Raw genomic sequence first — 22,650 nt, forward strand, 5'->3', positions numbered from 1 at the left:
ACCATGTAGCAAGAATAAGGGATAACCGATGGAGGAAGAGGCTGACAGACTGGACACCAAGAGATTGTAAGCATAGCAGAAAAAGGCCAGACAGAAGATGGAGAGATGAGATAGAGAAATTTGCAGGGAAATCGTGGCAAAGATTGGCTCAGACAAGGAATTCATGGAGTAGGTTGGGGGAGGCCTTTGTTCAGCAGTGGACTAGTTATGGCTGATGATGATGATGATGATGATAATGTACTGTATATACTGTGTATATATATATATATATATATATATATATATATATATATATGCATGACAGAAATGGGTGGAGAGAAATTGTGAATGAATAAGTGATGACGCAGCCCTGAGGGGATATTCTCCCGCATTTGGTCTGATCAGCTATTTCAGGTCAGGTGCGGGTAAGGGGATGAGTCTGTTATGATGTGGCAGGGGTAAACCAGCTCTGCTGTCGGGCCCTGCTGCAGATGTCACTGATTGCATTGCGCAGTTGACCCTTGTGCAGTGTGGTGCGGTGAGGATCTGTCCGTTCTCCCCTTTGGGGCTAAGATGCGAATGAATGTGTTTGAATGAATGAGTAAATAGGGAGTGTGTCGTCCTGTCTCGGCTACCTCCCTTTTCTTGGGGGAAGCAGCCTAGGTATATTGATTGATTGATATATATATATATATATATATATATATATATATATATATATATATATATATATATATATATATATATATATATATATATATATATATATATATACTATATATATATATTGTGATATATATATATATATATATATATATATATATATATATATATATATATATATATATATATATATATATATATATATATATATATATATATATATATATATATACTGTATATATATATATATATATATATATATATATATATATATATATATATATATATATATATATATATATATATATATATATATATATATATATATATATATATATATATATATATACTGTATATATATATATATATATATATATATATATATATATATATATATATATATATATATATATATATATATATATAGTCCCTATATATACTGTATAATATATTATGAGTGTGGGGTGGAACTAGGTGAAGCATGAGAAAGGACTGATATATATATGCCCATATATATATATTGAAGTATATATATATAATATATATACAAAGAATGTGGAACTGAACGCTACAATATACACATGGACAAAAGAGTAACTTTTCCTCTATATATATATATATACTTTCATTCCATTTCGTTCCTTAAAACTGCAAAATCCTTGATAATTATGGGTAAGAACTAGATGAGGCATGAGAAAGGACTGATAACCATATGCCCAGTTGGTCCAAAATGTGTTGGGAAGCATGAAATCAAAGCTAAGAATGTGGAACTGAACTCGTAACTTACAAGAATGCAAGGATTTTTTTTTTTTTTCTGATTAGCATACATTGTTGTTCCATTTTGTCCCCTGAAATTGCCAAACTCACCTACATACACCCTCTTCGACAAACCGTCTTTCATTCTCCAGTTTGCCCAGAAACCACCATACAGTATTTCCATTCTGTATCTATTCATAAAAACCACCAGGAACCACATCTACCCCACAACGCTTGCCTTCACTTCTTCAAAACTAACCATAGGTTTTTCCATGTCATGCCCATTTGCTTCCCAGGCAACTCATTTCAGCAACCTCTCACTCTTAACCTTGTTCCCATCTCACTAGGGGCTGTTTGGCTGAGGTGGCTGGCTGTCAGGGTACTGAGATCACAATACCATCATACAGAATGGAAATATGCGCCCAGGAAATGTACCCAGAGGTTAGAGGGTGACGTCATAGCGCACGGCTTTCAAATTTCGTCCCCAGGCCAGCTGACTTCCTGAGCTTTCGAGTTTTTCAGTTGACATGACTTGTCTCATTATGCTGACCGCGTTAGAACAAAAACGTGTTACTCAACCACGTGTTACTTAAGGATTGAGTGTATATATAAATATATATATATATATATATATATATATATATACATATACAGTAAAACTTCAATATAACGGACTTCAGTAGACCGGAATTCACTTTTATCGGACTCGAGGAACTACTGGACTAAAATCCTATATCAGAAAAAGTCAATCACCAGAAGCAAATCTAACTGCCTGACCACTTCAGCTATGGTCACCACAATAATGTAAATAAATACATGTTTATCACTGTACATCCATATTATATATTATACATTATACCATTTGATTAATGCACCCCTGAAGGTATAATACATTGAGATCATAAGAACAGTCTCTCACCTCACCATTCATGCGATCCGGACTAATGTACTGATATGTCTTCAAAAAGTCCGGGTTAGCAGGGAGAAGTCCGGATGTCGCTTTTATCGGAATTTTGCATTTTCTGTCATAAGCTTTCTCCAGTTAGTCCGTTATAGTGAGGTCTTACTGTATATATATATATATATATATATATATATATCCAATGTACTGTGCAGTATATCTCACATTCCTAAATCAGCCATTTGAGTGTTCTTCTACCAGACCAGAAGCCTATCCCTACCGAAGTGGGGATGATAATGTATTCTACCAATTATTTTACCAGTCACACTAAGAAGGCATGTAGTGTGACCCCTAAGTGTGACTGTAACCACATACTTCTCTGAATGTGCTGTAGTCCTTTGTGAACAGAGTGTAAACAATTATACCTGATTTATAGTCCTCTGGAACCACCCCTTGTGTTTCCCAATGCAGTATGTGGCCAGATGAACTTCCATATTCCCTCCACAACAATCTCATCATACCTAAGTGTATCACCACACACTCCATGCACACTGGGGCCTTTCCCAGCTTAATCTTCTTCATTAGCTCCACTATATATATATATATATATATATATATATATATAAATTTATATAAATATATATATATATATATATATATATATATATATATATATATATATATATATATATATATATATATATATATATAAATTTATATATATATATATATATATATATATATATATATATATATATATATATATATATATAGCTAATATAGCACGTGGAGCCTTTGTGGTACAGTGGTAAAGTGTGCATTTTCATACACTGAAGAATGATGGTTCGTGCCCCGCCAGGGTAATAAACTTTGGGAGAGTTCATCTGGCCACATACTGCATTGCAAACACAAGGGGTGCTGTGGCTGAACCAGTGTCGCATACTATAAAGTATGCTTTCACCCAGTTGGCTTGCGCGGGCTGATTACACTTGGTTCACAGACTACATACACATTCAAAGCCACTCTGGCATTACAGTCACACTTACATGCACTTCTCACACTACATACAATCTCTACTAGACAGCCTAAGCCACTTGGTAGAGATACATTGCCTGTATCATCCCCACTTCGGTAGGGATAGGCCGGTCCTGCAGTAGACACTCAAATGGCTGATGAGATGAGATGAGATGAGATATACTGCACAGTACATTGGATATATATATATATATATATATATATATATATATATATATATGTATATATATATATATATATATATATATATATATATATATATATATATACAGTAAGACCTCACTATAACGGACTAACTGGGGCCCAAACCATTCCGAAAAATGCAAAATTCCGATAAAAGCGACATCCGGACTTCTCCCTGCTAACCCGGACTTTTTCCGACATATCAGACATTAGTCCGGATCGCATGAATGGTTTTTAAACTGTTATGACTACCATTGCGGTACTATACTGTGTTATACCTTCACTGCATTAATCAAATGGTATAATATATGTATAATAATACTGTACTGTACAGTGATAAACATGTATTTATTTACATTATTGTGGTGACCATAGCTGAAGTGGTCAGGCAGTCTAGACTGCTTCTGGCTTGATTGGACTTTTTCTGATATATAGGATTTTAGTCCGGTAGTTCCTCGAGTCCGATAAAAGTGAATTCCGGTCTACTGAAGTCCGTTATATTGAAGTTTTACTGTATATATATATATATATATATACACACACTCAATCCTTAAGTAACACGTGGTTGAGTAACACGTTTTTGTTCTAACGCGGTCAGCATAATGAGACAAGTCATGTCAACACGCGGAAAAACTCGAGCTCACGCGGGAAGTCAGCTGGCCTGGGGACGAAATTTGAAAGCCGTGCGCTATGACGTCACCCTCTAACCTCTGGGTACATTTCCTGGGCGCATATTTCCATTCTGTATGGGTATTTATCTCAGTACCACAGCCAGCCACCTCAGCCAAACAGCCCTAGTGAGATGGGATAGGTTAGGGTAGGTTAGGTTGCTGAAATTTTGCCTGGGAAGCAAATGGGCATATTTTCGTGAAAAACCTATGGTTAGTTTTGAAACGAATGGGCAAGCGTTGTTCGTGGCTGAGGGTTCCTGGTGGTTTTTATGAATACGCATACAGAATGGAAATACTGTATGTTTTCTGGGCAAACTCAAGGCCGAACGGTTTGTCGAAATTTATGGGTTTCGGCAATTTCAGGGGACAAAATGGAACGACAATGTATGCTAATCAGAAAAAAAAAAAAAAAAAATCCTTGCATTCTTGTAAGTTACAGTTCAGTTCCACATTCTTCGTTTGATTTCATGCTTCCCAACACATTTTGGACCAACTGGGCATATGGTTATCAGTCCTTTCTCATGCCTCATCTAGTTCTTACCCACAATTATCATGGATTTTGTAGTTTTAAGGAACGAAATGGAACGAAAGTGTTTGCTAATTAGAGGAAAAGTTACTCTTTTGTCCATGTGTTATCGTAGCGTTCAGTTCCACATTCTTTGTTCGATTTAATGCTTCCCAACACTTCCAACTAACTGAGCATACTGTTATCAGTCCTTTCTCATGCTTCACCTAGTTCCACCCCACACTCATAATGGGTTTCGCAGTTTTAGGGGACGAAATGGAACGAAAATGTTTGCTAATTAGAAAAAAATACTTTCGTCTATGTGTTCTTGTTATTGTTCAGTTCCACATTTTTCGTTCGGTTTCGTGCTTCCCAACACATTTAGGACCGACTGAGCATACGGCTATCAAGCCCTTTCTCGCGTCTCACAGACTCTACCTCACAGTCATATGGGTTTCAAGTTTTAGGAGACGAAACTGAACGAAAATGTTTGCTAATCACACACACACACACACACACACACACACACACACACACACACACACACACACACACACACACACACACACACACACACACACACACACACAAAATACCTCTGCTCGTGTAAGTGAGCATTCAGTTTCACATTCTTCGTTCTTCTTCCTGATAGTGTTATGTTTGTCGGATTACTTCTGGGAGGTAAATAAACGTTTCATACTAAATCTGTTTCCCCCGTTGTTTTAAGTTGTATTCCACTGTCAACTTGTTTGACACATCAGGGTTACGGCGAAATTAGGGCCTGTCCTAACCTAAGTGTTTAAACTTCACCTAACCTAGCTTAACTATACCTTATAATTTAACCTAACCTAACATAGAATCCAGTTGGGAAGTTGGGAGACGAAAATCACCTTTGAGTACATCAAGACAATCATGTTATGGCTTAAGGAATGTGATGATAAAAAGTGGGAAATTTTTCAGCAGGAAAAGGTAATTTACCACCCTGAAAATAGTCAGAAAAATACAGAAAACAAACTGGAGGAATATGAACTGAATTGGTAAGGTTCTTCCACTGCTTTAAGCGTACAAATACCAAAATGGCAAAAGAAAAAAAGAAAAACCATAGCATAAAAGAGAGCACCATCATAATGATTTGGAAGGACAGGGAGAAGATAAAGATCGTGCGTAGGAAGTGATGCAATCCTGGCAGCTGTGAAGGTTTATATGTTGTCCTGAAACTGACTGAGAAGCTTATAGGGCATTATGTGGAGCGTCAGAGAAAGCAAACTCTCACTTTTACCCCTTTTTACCATCTTACCCCACGTATTTACCTCCACCTATACGCACCATCAGGTAAAACACTGAAAGAGATATAACTGTTGTAATTAAAAACATCATTGGTATTAAAAATGGCATTAACAAAAACAGAAGTTGGACTGGGTCAACACCACCTCCACTGAGTACCCGTTTGTTGATACGTAGCTCCACGGTATTTTACTCCCACCCCCCAACCCCAAAGTTGTTGTCAAAGTTTCGCCTTCTCGTATCATGTGGCCTTCGGGAGAGACGTTAGGCTGTATAGTTAGACTAAAATTTACGGGTCTGGCTGTTTTAGGGAACAAAATGGAGCGAAAATGTTTGCAAACCAGAAAAAAGGTACTCTTTCATCCATGCGTTCTCCTGAGTTAGCGTTCCATTTCACAGTCTTCGTTCGGTATCGCTCTTCCCGACACATTACTCTTCGTTCGGTATCGCTCTTCCCAACACATTTCGAACTGATTGAGCAGTTTAGCCATATGTTTAGTTTATCAGAAATGCGTTGGGAAACGCGATATCAAACGAAAAATGTGAAACTGAACGCTAACTCACGAGAACACATGGATTAAATTAATTTTTTCTTGTTAGCACAAATTTTTGTTCTATTTCGTACTCTAAAACTGCCAGACCCATAAATTTTTGTCTAACCATATGGCCTAAGGTCTCTCCTGAAAGCCACATGATATGAGAGAAGGTGAAACTTTGACAACAACATTGGGGTTGGGGGATGGGAGGAAAATACCGGGGAGCTACGTATCAACAAAAGGGTACCCATCCCAACTTTTATTTTTGTTAATGCTATTTTTAATACCATTGATGTTTTTAATTACAACAGTTGTCTCTTTCAATGTTTCACCTGATGGTGGGTGCAAATGGGGGTAATTTACGTGGGGTTAGGTGGTAAGAATGGGTAAAAGTGAGAGTTTTGGAAAGTTGCCAGAACACATTGTACCATTATACATTTAAACATATTGTCTGAGCGACGCGGATTTGGGTACCACGGTCCTTGTCCAGTCCCTATTGCCCGCGGTACTCAAGGATTGAGTGTATATATATATATATATATATATAGTGGAATCTGAAATTTTGACAGTTTTGAATTCGATGAATTAAATTTCGATGCATTTCGGAGAGGTCTGCCTACCTTACTTTTCGATGCAAATTCGCGTATTTCGATGCTCTCGGGGCCAGACTCCAACCAAAACAAGCAAAGATAATATTTATGATGCAAACCAAAATGCTAGAAGTTAATGGGAAAAAAAAATAATATAAACCTAATCTAATATCGTATGTGACATGTGCTCTCAGGGCCAGATTCCAGCCAAAACAAGCAAAGATAACATTTTTTATGCAAACCAAAATGCTAGAAGTGAAGGAAAATTATAAGAAAAAGTATGAGCCTAATGTAATATCATATGTAACATGTGCTCTCAGGGCCAGTCTCCAACCAAAACAAGCAAAGATAATATTTTTGATGCAAACCACAATGCTAGAAGTGAAGGAAAATCATAAGAAAAAGTATGAGCCTAACCTAATATTGTATGTGACATGTGTCAAGAAGAGAATGAAAATCAGCTGAAGCGTACGATGATATGGTTCCGAGACAATTCACCATCAAGTCAATTCGCCTGTCAGATAATTCCCCATCAAAACATGGACGATTTCCCATCAGGACAATTCGCCCCTTGGACGGTTCCCCATCATTCTATAAATATACTTATTATTACTTAATTAGTACTTTAATAACTCGAAGATATAACGAGAAATTAAAGGGAGATAATCAAAAGTAGAAATACTAAAACAAAATGAATTACAGGTGGTAGCAAATACTGTACAGGAGGCAGAATACTGAAACGAAGAGAAATATGGTAATTATGGATATAAGGAGTAACATAGAAATGAACAATAGAGATTGAAAAAAAAAATGGTTATGTTGTTTAAAGACAAGAGCTCCCGGATGGGAGTAGGCACCAACAACAACAGGCCATGTGCAAGGCGATGCTCTGTTGTCGGCAGCCATCTTGCAACTGTCCTGCCAGCTGCCAGCCCTCTACAGCCAAGCGCTGCACTTTCAGCCTGTAACTTCCATATGTGGACATGCATTTCACTGCAATTTAGTTGTATGTATTTTCTTTGTATTTTCATCACAACTTACCTGTTTCAAGATGGCAAACAAGAGTGGTTCTTTGGGTAGCAGTGGTAATGTATGAGAGCAGCCTGGCACCTCTAAATCTTCACAGCCAAAGGAGAAATGGCAATACAGGAAAGGGCAGAAATACACCAAGTATACACTTGCTGACAGTATGGCAATACAATTTAGAACTACAGTTACTTAACCACAATTATTGTTCATAAAGTTTACAGGAGGTGTGGGCAAAAAATCATGAATTTAGGGAGTTAGGTTCGGAGGCCCCGGACCCAAACTAATTATTCCCATAAGAAGTTCGGTTTAAATTTCGATGATTTGAATTTCGCGTTGATTTTTAGGTACATATCCCCATCGAAATTTGAAATTCCACTGTATATATATATATATATATATATATATATATATATATATATATATATATATATGTATAATATATACGTACATATATATATATATATATATATATATATATATATATATAATATATACATATATATATATATATATATATATATATATATATATATATATATATATATATATATATATATATATATATATATATATATATATATATATATATATATATATATATATACAGTACCCTTACATTAGTGGTTGGTGGTGGCGACCATCATCCACTCACTTGATGTAGTGCTGCCTACTTCTTCCTTAGCCTGTATCATTCTTTTTCTGTGCCTGTCCTCCTCTCTTCCTATTTCTCCCATCTTTCCTGTCACTACTTATTGCTTTTCTTTCCGCTACGGGTGGCTTTACATTGAGTGACAAGCCAAATGGTTTCCTGTGGGCCGGGAAGCCATTTACAGCACTGAGTGGTAACCACATAACTAAACCATACGTGCTCCCTACGTGTCACATGGGTTGGTGGAGGGTTAGTGCCCCTCCCTGTAAAACAAATAACTCAGAGTCAAATGGCCACCCCATACGGGATTATGGCGTCTGGCAATAGATAGATAGATAGACTCTTGCATCCAACACGCGTTTGTCCAGCATGATTCGCGTCCAGCACGGAGAGCAAAAAATTAGTACGATTTAATACACTTTAAGTACAGTAAAACCTCAATATAACGGACTTCAATATAGCGGAATTCGCTTTTATCGGACTCGAGGAGCCAAGTGGACTAAATTCTTATGCATCAGGAAAAGTCCAATAAAGCCAGGAGCAGTCCTTTCTTTGAATAAATGAATATACAAACAAACGGAGGAGATACCATAACATCGGTCCCTTCTCTCTCCTCCTCCATACCTTCCCTTCCTCCTCGTCCCCTCTCCGGTGAGAGAGAGAGAAGGTGAAACTGAAAATGAAAATAACCGTGAAAATGAGTATAACAGTGAGGGTAAAAGAGAGCACAGAAGTGAATATGGAATGTCAAAGTTAACAGAGAGAGAGAGAGAGAGAAAATAAATACAGAAATGACAAGTGATGTTCCCTTGGCATAAACAAATGAGGGAGATAGGCATAACCTTGGTCCCTCCCCTTTCTCTCCTTATATATTTCCTCCCCTTCTCTCTGTCTCTGGGAGAGAATGAAAAAGTGAAGATTAGTGAAGGCATTGTGAAGGTGATAGTGAAGGTAGTGTGAATGCGAAAGTGAAGGTGAAAGTGAGGGCAAAGTAAAAGTGAAGGTGGAAGGTGAAAATGAAATCAAAAGTGAAGGTAGAAGGTGAGTGAGGGTGAAAGTGAAGGTGAAAGTAAAAATGAAAGTCAAAGTGAAGGTAAGTGAAGTCAAGTGAAGGTGAAGGTGAGAGTGAAATTAAACATGAATGTGAAAGTGAAGGTGAGGGTGAAAGTGAAGTAGAAAGTGAAGGTGAAAGTGAGGATGAATGTGAAGGTGAAAATGAGGGTGACAGTGAAGGTGAAAGTGAAGGTGAGGGTGGGGGTAAACATGAAGGTGAAAGTGAGGATGAAAGTGAAGGAGAAAGGGTGAAAGTGAATATGAAAGTGAATGAAAATGAAGGTGAAAGTGAAGGTGAAAATGAATGTAAAAGTGAAGATGGTGAAAGTAAAGGCCAAGGAGAAAATGAAGGTGAAAATGAATGTAAAAGTGAAGATGAAGTTAAAGTGAAGGTGAAAGAAAAGTTCAAAGTGAAAGTGAAGATGAAAGAGAAAGTGAGAGTGAAGGTGGAGGTGAATGTAATAGTAAAAGAAGGGAGGGCAAAAGTGAAGGTGAGTGAATAATTGGAAAGGTAAACGTGAAAATGAGAAAGTAAGGTTGCAAGTGAAGGTGAAAGGGAAATTCAAAATGAGTGATAATGAAAGTGAGTGTGAAGGTGAAGGTGAAATGAGCATGGAAGAGAATATGAAAGTGAATGTGAATGTCAGAGTGAACTGAAAGTGAAAGTAAAAATGAGTGGGAAGGTGAAGATGAAGGTGACGATGAAGACAAGAATATGTGAAGTAAAATAGAAGTGCCCAGTGCCAGGAGAGAGAAAGAGAGAGAGAGAGAGAATAAATGAATGAATGACAAGCAAGCCTCTGTGCTTAACAAAAGTCCAAAGGGGGGGGGGAGTCCTGATGTCGCTTTTATCAGACTTTAGCTTTTTTCGGACTGGCTTGGGCCCCAATTAGTCCAATATAGTGAGGTTTTACTGTACTGTAAAATGGGTGGATAGGCATAACACTGACAGAGCTCCGAGAAGTGGGCAAAATCCACAGAGTTCGCCTCTAGCATGATCACCCCTGGTCCAACACGGTCATACTGGACGTTCCTGTGACGCTGAGAGCCAATCAAAACTTCCGATCAAGTAGCCTCCCCCGCCTGCTGTCGTGACATGATCGTGATGTCGCCCAATGAAAAACACTTCTGCTCTCACTTGATGTTTTATTTAAATTTCTCCCGCCACAGCGCCACCCAGTCGCATAATTCGCATTGGACGGTGCTTTTTTCTCGCTGCATTATCTGCCCTTGTTACTGCATTTTACCCTACTCACGATGCCTAGGAAGCCTTCTGAGAACCCCAAGAAGCGGTGGCACCTCCCTCAGGCCACCAAGCTAGAATTCATCGAGAGGCAGAAGAAAGGGGAGAGGAATTTCAAAGGATTTATGAGGGAGGTTGAGGAAGAGCAGCAGCATTATCCGCTAGTGATGCCAGCAGCCATCCTCCAGGGACCCAGCAGGACTACCTACAGCCTCGGATGTCACCTTCCATTCCCAGCAAGCCCACGAACACTATCCTAGAAGGTTAGTTATCGTTCATAGTATAGTACCACTTATTATAATTAGTACCACTTATTATAATTACAGTAGTACCAATATATATATAGGTATATGGTACGTATTTAGGGTGACTTTTGCTAGGGTTGCTGACATAATTCATTTTTTCCCATTAGCTCTGCTGTTTGTCCAACACATTTTTGGTCCAACACGGGACCCATGCATGACAATATTACTGTGTTGGACGCGAGGGTACTGTGTATATATATATATATATATATATATATACACCATTTATATATATATATATATATATATATCGATATATATATATACAGCATTTATATATATATATATATATATAGATATATATATATATATGTATATATATATATATATGTATATATATATATATATATATATATATATATATATATATATATATCTATATATGTACAGGTATACCCCGGTGTAATGATGCATTTGGCTAAGTAAAAACCCATCGTTAGGCAGGGTATCATATCTTGAGGTAGATTTAACATGTAAAGTATAGGGATGCATTTTTGAGCCTTGGGTTTCCCCTCCAACGAAGTCAAAAACCGACCCAAATGAGTCCAAAAACAAGGTTAAAGCCAATCTTAATGGCCTAACAGCTGTTAAAGAAGCTAACCTAAGCCTAACACCTGTAAATAACTCACTAAAACCAACAAATAAAATATGAAAACTAGAGCTATACTAATACCAAAATTTTTACCGATGACGATACTGATACCGATACCACAAAATTGGACCAGTACCAATACTACTACCGATACCAATACCAGTGAGGGAGGGTGGTGCCTGCCATCTGAGGGCTGTTGCAGGGCCCTGAGCCGCTGATGCGAGACTACCAACCTGTCTCGTACATGTCCATGGGGGCAGATGTGGCTCATTACCAAAGAATGTACCGTATTACGGCATGGCATGCACTCAGAATACTGTAATATGATACTAAACAATTGGATATTACCAATGATTTATTTTTCATCCCTACAAACAATCCAAATTCTATTTAACAAAATTTCCAGTGAGTGATATGCTACATTCTCCCTACGTGTCAGGTGGGTTTGGTGGAGGATTAGTGCCCCTCCCTGTAAAACAATTAACTCTAAGCCCTTGGCCACCCCATTTGGGATACATGGTGTCTGGCAATGAATGAAAATGAATGATATGCTGCGCACTAAACTCCTTTTTAGTATCGGTGGTATCGGCAGAAAACCACCCGATACAGATTCCAATACTGATACTGTACTCTAAAATTGGGCCGATACCACCGTTACCGATACCAGTACCAATACATTGGTATATCTCTACCGAAAATCGTCAAATTTAAGTTTGGAAAAAAATCAAGCTTGGTAAACTGTACCCCAAAATGACATTGTTTATCCCACCTGTGGGTAAAACACATTAATCCAAGTCTAAAAACAGTTTTTAAATCAACCTAAACACACAATTTTAGTCTAAAATGTCATCAAAATGGGTAAAAAAAAATCAAAACCCATCCTTGAACTAGGGTTTGGCCATTGTTAGGCGGGGTATGGTGGTATTTCTACCTTGATCGTTAAGCCAGGATATCACATCTAGAGGTACCGTATATCAAGGTATACCTGTACTGTATACAGTAATCCCTTCATTATCCATACCGTCCGTATCCATTGATGCTCCATATCTGTCCTTTAGGCCTTGCTATATTTTAACCGTAACTGGATTTATTTGTCCATGACCATTCATAGAAGCTCCAGCTTCAGCGGCTGGACAAACAAAAAAAATTTGTTCTGTGGCTCACTGGCTTCTGTGTCTACGTGCGGATAATTGACCCTAGACAACAAGGTGAGCGAGAATTGCTGCACAGATCCTGAACGTATGGTCAAAATAACCCGGCCACCTCGATCAACAGAAACATCCTGGCTGCGCGCAATGAAATCAGACATAGAGCACAAGGTGAGCGAGAATGGCTGTATGGGTTCCTAAAGTTTGGTTGAAATCACCCGCCCACCCCATTCAATGGAAACATACTGGCGTAAACCACAAGTCAAGTGAAAATGGCTGTATGGGTCCCTACTGAATAATGGAAAACACCCAGCCACCCTGATCATCAGTAACATTCTGGTGGCGCATGAGAAAGGTACAGTGTAACTCACAAGGTGAACGAGAATGTCTGTACGGATCCCTCCCGTATGGTCGAAATCCCCCCAGCTGCTCGGATTAGTCGGAAACTCCTGGCCACGCACAGCCATCCACCCCCATACCAAATGGTAAAAGTCGTATCGCCCTCTGGATTACTCGGCCACTCCTTAGGCCCATGATGTACGGGGAACCAGTGTTTCTGCCATGTTGCAACATTTGTCTGGGCGAGCGAAAAGGACCCTTGCACTCATAGGTCAGTACGCCACCATTTGCTTGCATGCTTATAGCCAAGCGTGGGTAGAGACATGGCAACACCATACACTCCCCAGCAGTACCGCATCTCTGCTCCCATCTTTGTCTTGCTGTGTGTAAACGTGCCTGGCTGAGGTTACACAATGGCAGCCTCCATTGTTGCATTTGTGATGGTGCCCTACATTATCCAGGCCTTAATTCTCCTCTGTGGTGTTCTTGTGTGTGTGATGATGGCCCCCACCACCACCTGTGAAATGCAAGAGGAGGGTTTTGACTGTGGAGAAGAAGCTTGAGATATTGGGCAAGGTTGATTGGGGCTGGCCAACTACATGCATTTTGCATGAATTTTGACTTACCCCGCTCAGTTTTGTCTGATATCAAGAGATCACGGGACAAACTTACTCAGTATGGCCAGGAATACGACGATACAACCAAGAAAGGTGGCTGGAAGGTGATGTTCCAGCCTCGCTACATCATCATCGACCAGTCGACTTTGGTTTGGTTCCACCAGCAATGAGGTGCCAGTGTGTAGTGCCCGGAAGTGATGATGAGTTGTATCGTGTTCATTTTACCTGACCAAAAGTTCGGTTTAGTGAGAGAGTGTGGCCAGGGTATAGTTGTTTCCATGCGGACGTAATCAGAATGTAGATTGTTACCTAGTTGCTAAGTCATTTTTTTTCCTACTGTAATTTATTAGTATTAAGTCTATAATATAAAATCTCGAGTGGATGGGAATATATGCTTACGGTCATGTAACCTAGCATCACGTACGCATGCGTCAAGTGGTGTTAAGCACGTTGATTTTCGTAGTTTTTTCGATACAAGTGGTATAGAGCTTACCTAGTAGTTTGTTAATGTGTAACCTTAGAAGCATTTTGGGGAAATTGAGAAGGTCGGGCTTGGGTTGGCTGAGTAGAGACTGATCCCTGTCATTTTGGCATGCTACCACTCTTAACTTCACCACTTGAAAAGTAATAAATGCAACCAAAGAAGCCGCTAGTGGGAGAGAGTCTCCGTCAGTCTGAGTTCCTGACCATTCCAGCACACAGTGGTCATCACTAGTGACTTGATTTCTGCCCCTTTTGACAACTTAAAAGTCTGGATTGCAGGGGTGCCAGTACAAGTGTGCATGTACGTGGGACCGGGTTGAAGTTTGCACACCTGCACAATGTGCACGACTCCAAGGCATCCGAAGGTTGGCTCTTCCAGCTCAAACTTCGACATGGACTTACTGACTGTAAGGCGCATGGAGAGGCTTTAGATTCTGCAGTGGAGGATGTTGAGCCGTTTCACCAGAAAGTTCAGCGCCTGATCAAGAAAGAGGGCCTTGTTCTCAGACAGGTGTACAGTGCTGATGAACCTGGCCTATTCTACCACTCTGTTCCTTCCAACACCCTGGCAGAAGAGACGAAGAATGCCTGATTGGAAGTTGTCCAAACAACGTGTTTCAGTGTTGTGCTGTGCCAATGCCAACAGGATGCACCGCCTCAAACCCATTATTGTTGGGCATGGAAAATAGCCACGTTGTCTCGTGGGTCGATGGATAGCCTGTCTGTAGTAGGGTACCATTCTGTAAAGGCCTAGTATACCACAAAGATCTTCAGAGCTTGGTTCCACGGACATTTTGTCAAGGAGGTTATCTGTTATCAGGCAGAGGTACATCGTAACCCTCGCGGTCAGGCGAAGGCCCTCCTGATCCTTGACAGTGCCTCTGCGCATCCATCGAAGAAGGATTTGCTTGCTGATGATGTCCGTATTAGGTGCCTGTCTCTGCGACCTAATACAACTGCTCTCATTCAACCAATGCACCAGGGTGTTATCGTTGTTGCCAAGAGGCTTTACCCTCAGAGGTTCCTCGACAAGATGATAGTGGTTCTTGAGGACGAGGAAGGAGACGACACACGTGAGGAACAGGCCTTGGAGAGTCTGTGGCATTACAACATACCCTATTTTCAGGCATATAAGGCACACGAGCATATAAGGCGCATCCCAGTTTTGGCAGGCCTGATCTGGGAAAAATAAAAAAATGCAGCTAACTCCAGACCCCCTAGCTGAATGACTCACATAACCATTAATGTCTGGTTTTAAAATTTTCATATACAGGAATCATGAAAATTTAGACTGACACCCTTTGGTAAGCTATCATAGTAGGCCAAGTCACAGTACTTAACACTACCAAATATCACCACTGACCTCCACCATCACCAGTATTGGCTGTCGTTAATAACTCTAACCGCTATCAACCAACAACACTAAAATTATCAATCATCACCATTAATATTAACAACCTCCACTGCTGACACTACCAACTACCACCCCTAATACAAAGCAATCATCACTGCTTAAGCAGCATACACCATCACCTGATCACTTGTAAACAAACATGGCAGTGCAAGTTGTGGAGTCATCAGATCTTAGAGTAATGAAAAAATACTGCTGAATATTTAGTTTATTAAGCCTTTCCTCCTCTTTTCTACTCTGATGGTTCTGTAGCTGTTTCTTCTACTGATAAAGCAGATCTCTTCGCACAGACTTTCTCCTCCAATTCCACCTTAGACGATTCCGGTGCTGTTCCTCCATCACTTCTCCCCTCTGACTTCCTCATGACTGACATTAAAATTTCTTCAGTTGATGTATTTTCTGCCATCACTGGCCTCAGTACTAACAAGGCATATGGGCCTGATGGGGTCCCTCCTGTTGTTCTCAAGAACTGTGCTTCTGTGCTTACACTCTGCCTAGGCAAACTTTTTTGCCTTTGTCTGTCAACTTGTACCTTTCCTTCTTGCTGGAAGTTTGCTCTCATTCAGCCAGTCCCAAAGAAGGGTGACCACTCCCAACCCTCCAACTATCGTCCAATTGCTTTAACGTCCTGTATTTCAAAAGTTTTCGAGTCAATTCTTAATAGAAAAATTTTAAGGCATCTTTCCTATCACAACCTTCTTTCCGATCGTCAGTATGGGTTCCGTCAGGGACGCTCCACTGGCAATCTTCTCACCTACCTTTCAGACTCCTGGTCATCCTCCTTTCGGGACTTTGGCGAAAGCTTTGCCATTGCACTTGACATCTCAAAGGCTTTCGATCGAGTCTGGCATAAATCTTTAATTTCCAAACTGCCCTCCTACGGTTTCTATCCTTCTATCTGTGCCTTCATCGCTAGCTTCCTTTCTGGTCATTCTATAGCCGCTGTTGTAGACGGCCATCGTTCTTCTCCTAGATCTATCAACAGTGGTGTTCCTCAGGGCTCTGTCCTATCACCAACTCTCTTCCTTTTATTCATCAGTGATCTTCTAAACTGAACATCTAACCCTATCCACTCATACGCTGATGACTCCACCCTTCACCTTTCCATTCGGTTCCCACAACGCCCATCTCAACAGTTACTTCAAGAAACAAGGGATGAGGCTATGGCACACCTAATGTCTGACTTGGCTCGTATCTCTGACTGGGGTAAAAATAATATGGTTGTCTTTAATGCATCTAAGACTCAGTTCTTACACCTATCAACCCGACAAAATCTTCCACAGGTATACCCATTAATGTTTAATAATATTCAGCTTAATCCTGCATCATCCTTGAACATGCTTGGGGTTTCATTTACTCGGGACTTATCTTGGAAAGATCATATTACATCTCTTGTAAAATCTGCTTCCAAGTGATTGGGTGTGCTAAGCCGACTCCGCTCTTTCTTTACCCCTGCGCAATTGTTGACTCTATACAGGGGTTTTATCCGCCCCTGTGTGGAGTACAACTCTCATGTGTGGGGAGGCTCCCCACATACAGCTCTTCTCAATAGGGTGGAGTCAAAGGCTCTTCGTCTCATTAACTCTCCTCCTCTTACTGACTCCCTTCAACCTCTGTCTCTTCGCCGCACTGTTGCATCTTTATCTCGTTTCTATCGCTACTTTAATGGTCACTGCTCCTCTGAACTGTCTGGTTGCATTCCTCCACCTCTACGACGGGCGCGTAGCACCCGTCTGGCAGCAAACTCTCATCCCTTTTCTGTCCAACTCTCTAATGCAAGAGTTAACCGTTACTCCCAGTCTTTCATTTATGCAACAGGTCAGCTTGTGGAACTGTCTCCCTCTATCTGTATTTCCTGCTGCCTATGATCTCCAGTCTTTCAAACGCAGTGTGTCCAGGCATCTCAAAATGATCGGATCTTGAATTTGGATCTCTATTGTATTTTGTTTTTCTCTTGGAGGGAACTGTTACTGCGGGCTCATGGCCTTTGGCTCCTTCTTCCTCGCATTAAAAAAAAAAAAAAAAAGTCATAGTGACTTAAATATGTTTGTTTATTGTTATTTTTCCTCAAACTTGTGAGGATTACGATACATCTTTTATTATAATGAACTGCCACTAAACACAATCAACACAGAACAATAAAAATCATATTTATAGTATGAAGAGATATTTTATTTTATTTTATTTTTATTTTATTATTACTACAACCCAGTGAGTTTCTATTATAATTTATAAAACATGAGGCAATATGAAAAGATGTAAACAAACAGCAGTGCACAGCTGATGTGGACACAGATTTGCTTATTATGTACTGAATAACTATATTTGTAAAATATTGCTATCCACTCACGTGATGTAATGCTGCCTACTTCTTCCTTAGCCTTTATCATTCTTTTTCTGTGCCTGCCCTACTCTTTTCCTATTTCTCCCATCTTTCCTCTCACTACTTGATGCTTTTCTTTCCGTTGCAGGTGGCTTTACATTGAGTGACGAGCCAAATGGTTTCCTGTAAGCCAAGAAACCATTTACAACGCTGGGTGGTAACCATACAACCAAATCATACTTGCTCCCTACGTGTCAAGTAGGTTGGTGGAGGGTTAGTGCCCCTCCCTGTAAAACAAATAACTCAGAGTCAAATGGCCACCCCATATGGGATTATGGCATCTGGCAATAGATAGATAGATAGATAGACACTTGTATAACTATATTTGTAATTTATAATATTTAGTTGCTAATCATTCTAAAGAAATTTGGGAAACACTTTTGTAAGGAAGGTGTTTGGAGTTCGTTTACGGTACCGGTAGGCCTACTGCTGCACTGAAACTACCACTTGCCAGTAACCCAAGCCTACCCAAAGCCTGTCCTTGAGCATATAAGGTGCAGGGTAATTTTCTGGGACATTTTTTGGGGAAAAAAAATGTGCCATTTTCTGCCCGAAAATATGGTAAGTTTGCGATTTTCAACTGGGCCAATGTTTGGAAGGAAGTTTCCACCAAAACCTTGAAAAGTGGTTGGGCTCGTCTCCTTCAGGGATATGAGGCTGTGCGCTATTTTGAAGGATTTGAAATGGACGATTTCCACCTTCAGCTATGAAACGCAGGCGAGGATGTGGACATCGACGACCTGAGGGATTGGTTGGACTACGATGGCAGCGATCCAGGTTGTCAGACGCTATCTGATGAGGAGATTCCCTCTGTTGTCTCTACAGAGCTGACAGAGGGAAACGACAAGGACGAGGACGAGGACGAGGACCCTGACTCTGGCCACCCCCCCATCACTTCATCGCTCCCTCGTCTTGATGCACTACAGGCTGGCATTGAGAAGGTGCTCGAATATGCCAAGCACCCTCAGTGCAACAGGGAGTTCGTGCCACTCAAGCTGGCGATGGATCTGTGGGCAGTCAGGGATGATGTCATCCCAAGACAAAATCTCCACGCCTATCATCAGATGAAGATTGACCCCTTCTTCAAGCCTGCCACAGCCACAAGTGCCAGCCCCTTCTCCCCACCATGACCACCACCACCTGCTTGACCCCAATCTCCACTCTCGGACCCACAATCGAGCTCATCGACAGCTGTTGAGCTGCCGTTAGATGCGAGTTTGTGGCTGTCTTCAGAGTCCTGAGGTGGGTAGGGCTCCATTGCCTCACTGCACGTCCATGTTCATCGCTCAGCTTCAGCAGATGGAGGAGGAGGAGGAGTTCTTTGACCTTTGCTAGGTCACTTCTTTTGCCACGAGACCACATGGGATACTTGCACACCTGCTGCAACCTGGTGGGTTATGACACCTGTCTGCCTTTCACTGGGTGGTAAGTGTACTTTTTTTTTTTTTTTTTTATTGTTCCTGCTTTGATTTTATAGTGTTTAGGGTCTATTTGTCTCTTCATCTATTGCCAGACACCTTAATCCTGTAAGAGATGACCACAAACGAATTGCCTCCGTGTTGCCCTGTCCCCCATTTCACTGCCCTGCTCCCCACTCATGCCTCTCGCTCTCATATGCCTCTCCACTCCATCCCTCCATCTCATCCTTGGCCTTCCCCTCCCTCTCCCCCCCTCCACCTCACTCATGTACAGTACACTCTCCTCATCAGTCTCTCGCTTTCCATCCACTCCACATGGCCAAACCACCTCAATGTGTTTCTCCAAAATCCACATCCACACCACAATATTCCTTCACTTTCTTATTTGTCAGTCTGTCTCTCCATGTGACTCAACATGCTCCTCTCAAATAACTCATTTCCACTGCTCCCGCTCTTGACCTCTGTCCCTCCAACAAGGTCCAAGCTTCACTTCCATACCTTAGAATTGGTATCACAGTGCTGTCATGTAGTAACTTTTTCACTTTCACGCTCACATGCCCAGGATTTTATGTGTTTAGGATTACATTGCTTATTCCAGTTTGTGTTTTGATGTCTAAAAATGGCCAGAAGACCACACAACACTGCCAAAATTAGGAGGGGTACTGTGCATTTTTTTTTTTTTATGCATTGCTTTCTTAGTGGTTAGGATTACATTGCATAATGCAGTGTGTGTTTTGATGTCTAAAAACAGCCGAAAGACTGTAGAACCCTGTGAAAATTAAGAGGGGTATTGTGCATATATATATATATATATATATATATTTTTAAAGATAATATTGCATATTACAATGTGTGTTTTAATGTAAAAAAAAACAGCCGAAAAGACCAAAAACTACCAAAATTAGGAGGGATACTGTACATATTGGTAGGGTTGTGCATATTGGTACAGTACATCCTTCAACTTCGCGAATTTTAACTTTGCGATTCACCAATTTTGCGAGGTAGTTTCAAAAGTCATGTATTTTTTAACATTTATGAACTTTGCGAGCGATCACACACTTTTCGAGGTCGAGTGGTGGGAGAGTCGTCTTCTCGCACTACTTTGCCACACAGAGTAGTGATGTCATGGTTCACTGGGCGTACTGCACCTCCTAGTTCAGTGGTCTGCCTCCCCGCCACGTTTGTTTGCACCTGTTCCCAACCATGGTCACTGATCCACAATTTCGTGGTGCTCCTCGCAATATCCCAGCAGTCTAACCTTGCACGAGTGTTATCATGGCGCCAACGGGTAAGAAGAACAAGAAAACAAGTTTGGAGCCCCTGCCCCATCAACCAGCCACCCTGCCACCCCTCCCCAAGCAGCCAGCAATCCTAGCATCCCTAACCTTTTTGAGTCTGATGACCCCAGTGACGATTCTGACATCGAGGGATTCATGAGAGAGGCGGAAAAAACACAGCAAGATGTGGAAATATCTGTCGACAGTGATAGTGATGACGTAGGCCCCGCAGGGCCACAGTAGCCGTACCCAAGTCTCGCCCCGCCACCAGTCCCGTACACCACGTCAGTCTTCACATCAGTGTAAATGCATTTTTTTTTTTTTTTTTTTTTTATACCTATGATGTTTTCTTATTAATACTACTGTACAGTACATCACTTCATGTTTGTTTCATTTATCATTGTAAAATTAAGAGGTAGAGTCGAGAGAAAGAGTGGGAGAAAGCCTTACCTTGGGGTGATGTCGACCAATTTGCCTATAATTCATATATTTAATTGTTTCAATTTTGCAAATTTTGCTTTTGCGAGGGTTTTTGTTGACCATATTCTTGGGTTTTTGTTGATCATATTCTCGCAAAATTGGAGGAAGGACTAGTTTTTTTTTTTAATTCATTGTTTTCTAAGTGTTTTGGATTATTTTGCATATTCCAGTGTGTTTTTTGATGTCTAAAAACAGCTGAAAGACTGCAGAACACTGCCAAAATTAGGAGGGGTATTGTACATACTGGTTGAGGATGGGTATAGGTAGGGTATGGGTACAGCAGAGGGTATTGCTCTGTATCCGTTTATTGTCCATATCTGGTCATGCCTTTGGCTCTTTTATGACGGATAATCGAGGGATTACTGTATATAGATATATACAGATACTGTAGATACATACTGTAGATATAGATATTTATACTTATACACTCGACCCTCGATTTCCCAGGCTAAAAGGGGGAGAGACCAGTCTGGGAATTGCAAAAGTCCTGCCCCACATACCGTTTCCCGGACTATTATCATACTTTGTCCGAATTCTCCAATATTGTCTGGCCAACGGCCATACCACATTGAGTACACCGCTTCCCGTCCGATCAGCGAAGTTAAGCAACGTTGGGTCTGGTTAGTACTTGGATGGGTGACCGCCTGGGAACACCAGATGCTGTTGGCATAACTCCCTACGTGTCAAGTGGGGTTGGTGGAGGATTAGTGCCCCTCCCTGTAAAACAATTAACTCTAAGCCCTTGGCCACCCCGTTTGGGATACATGGCTTCTGGCAATGAATGAATGAATGAAAATTATTGTGATATTCTAGAGCATTCTGGAATGTAGGCTACCTGTACCAACATAACTAACATACACAATATGGTACATAAAATAATAACACCGACACAATAACAATAGTAATAACTGACACAATAGTGGTATTTTGCTAGTTACAACCCTAAGAATGGTTGGTTAGACAGTTATTGACGAGAATGTAGAGGGTATGATTGAAGAAGATCAGAAAGCTGAAGAAAAAGAGGAAAATGAACAAGGAATGGAACACCACAAGGTGAGCCAACCACTCATCAGCTGACTGAGATGCAGTATAAACACGCAGTCATCAAATGTGATCTGGA

At 40.5% G+C, this 22,650-nt stretch overlaps 1 protein-coding gene and 1 non-coding gene across 2 annotated transcripts in view; both read left to right on the top strand.

Annotated features, from left to right (window-relative positions):
• The window catches only part of INPP5E (Inositol-3-phosphate synthase), a 576,780-nt gene that overhangs the window by 181,750 nt on the left and 372,380 nt on the right, over nucleotides 1-22,650 (top strand). The gene's annotated exons all lie outside the window — the stretch shown is intronic.
• LOC145401175 (5S ribosomal RNA) lies at nucleotides 22,081-22,199 on the top strand. Its single transcript, XR_013897573.1, has one exon. It is a non-coding gene; the product is annotated as a 5S ribosomal RNA (ribosomal RNA).

The sequence above is a fragment of the Coenobita brevimanus genome, chromosome 54 (assembly GCF_032717465.1).
Source record: "Coenobita brevimanus isolate Jiangsu-jjx chromosome 54, ASM3271746v2, whole genome shotgun sequence".
NCBI classification, from domain to species: domain Eukaryota; kingdom Metazoa; phylum Arthropoda; class Malacostraca; order Decapoda; family Coenobitidae; genus Coenobita; species Coenobita brevimanus.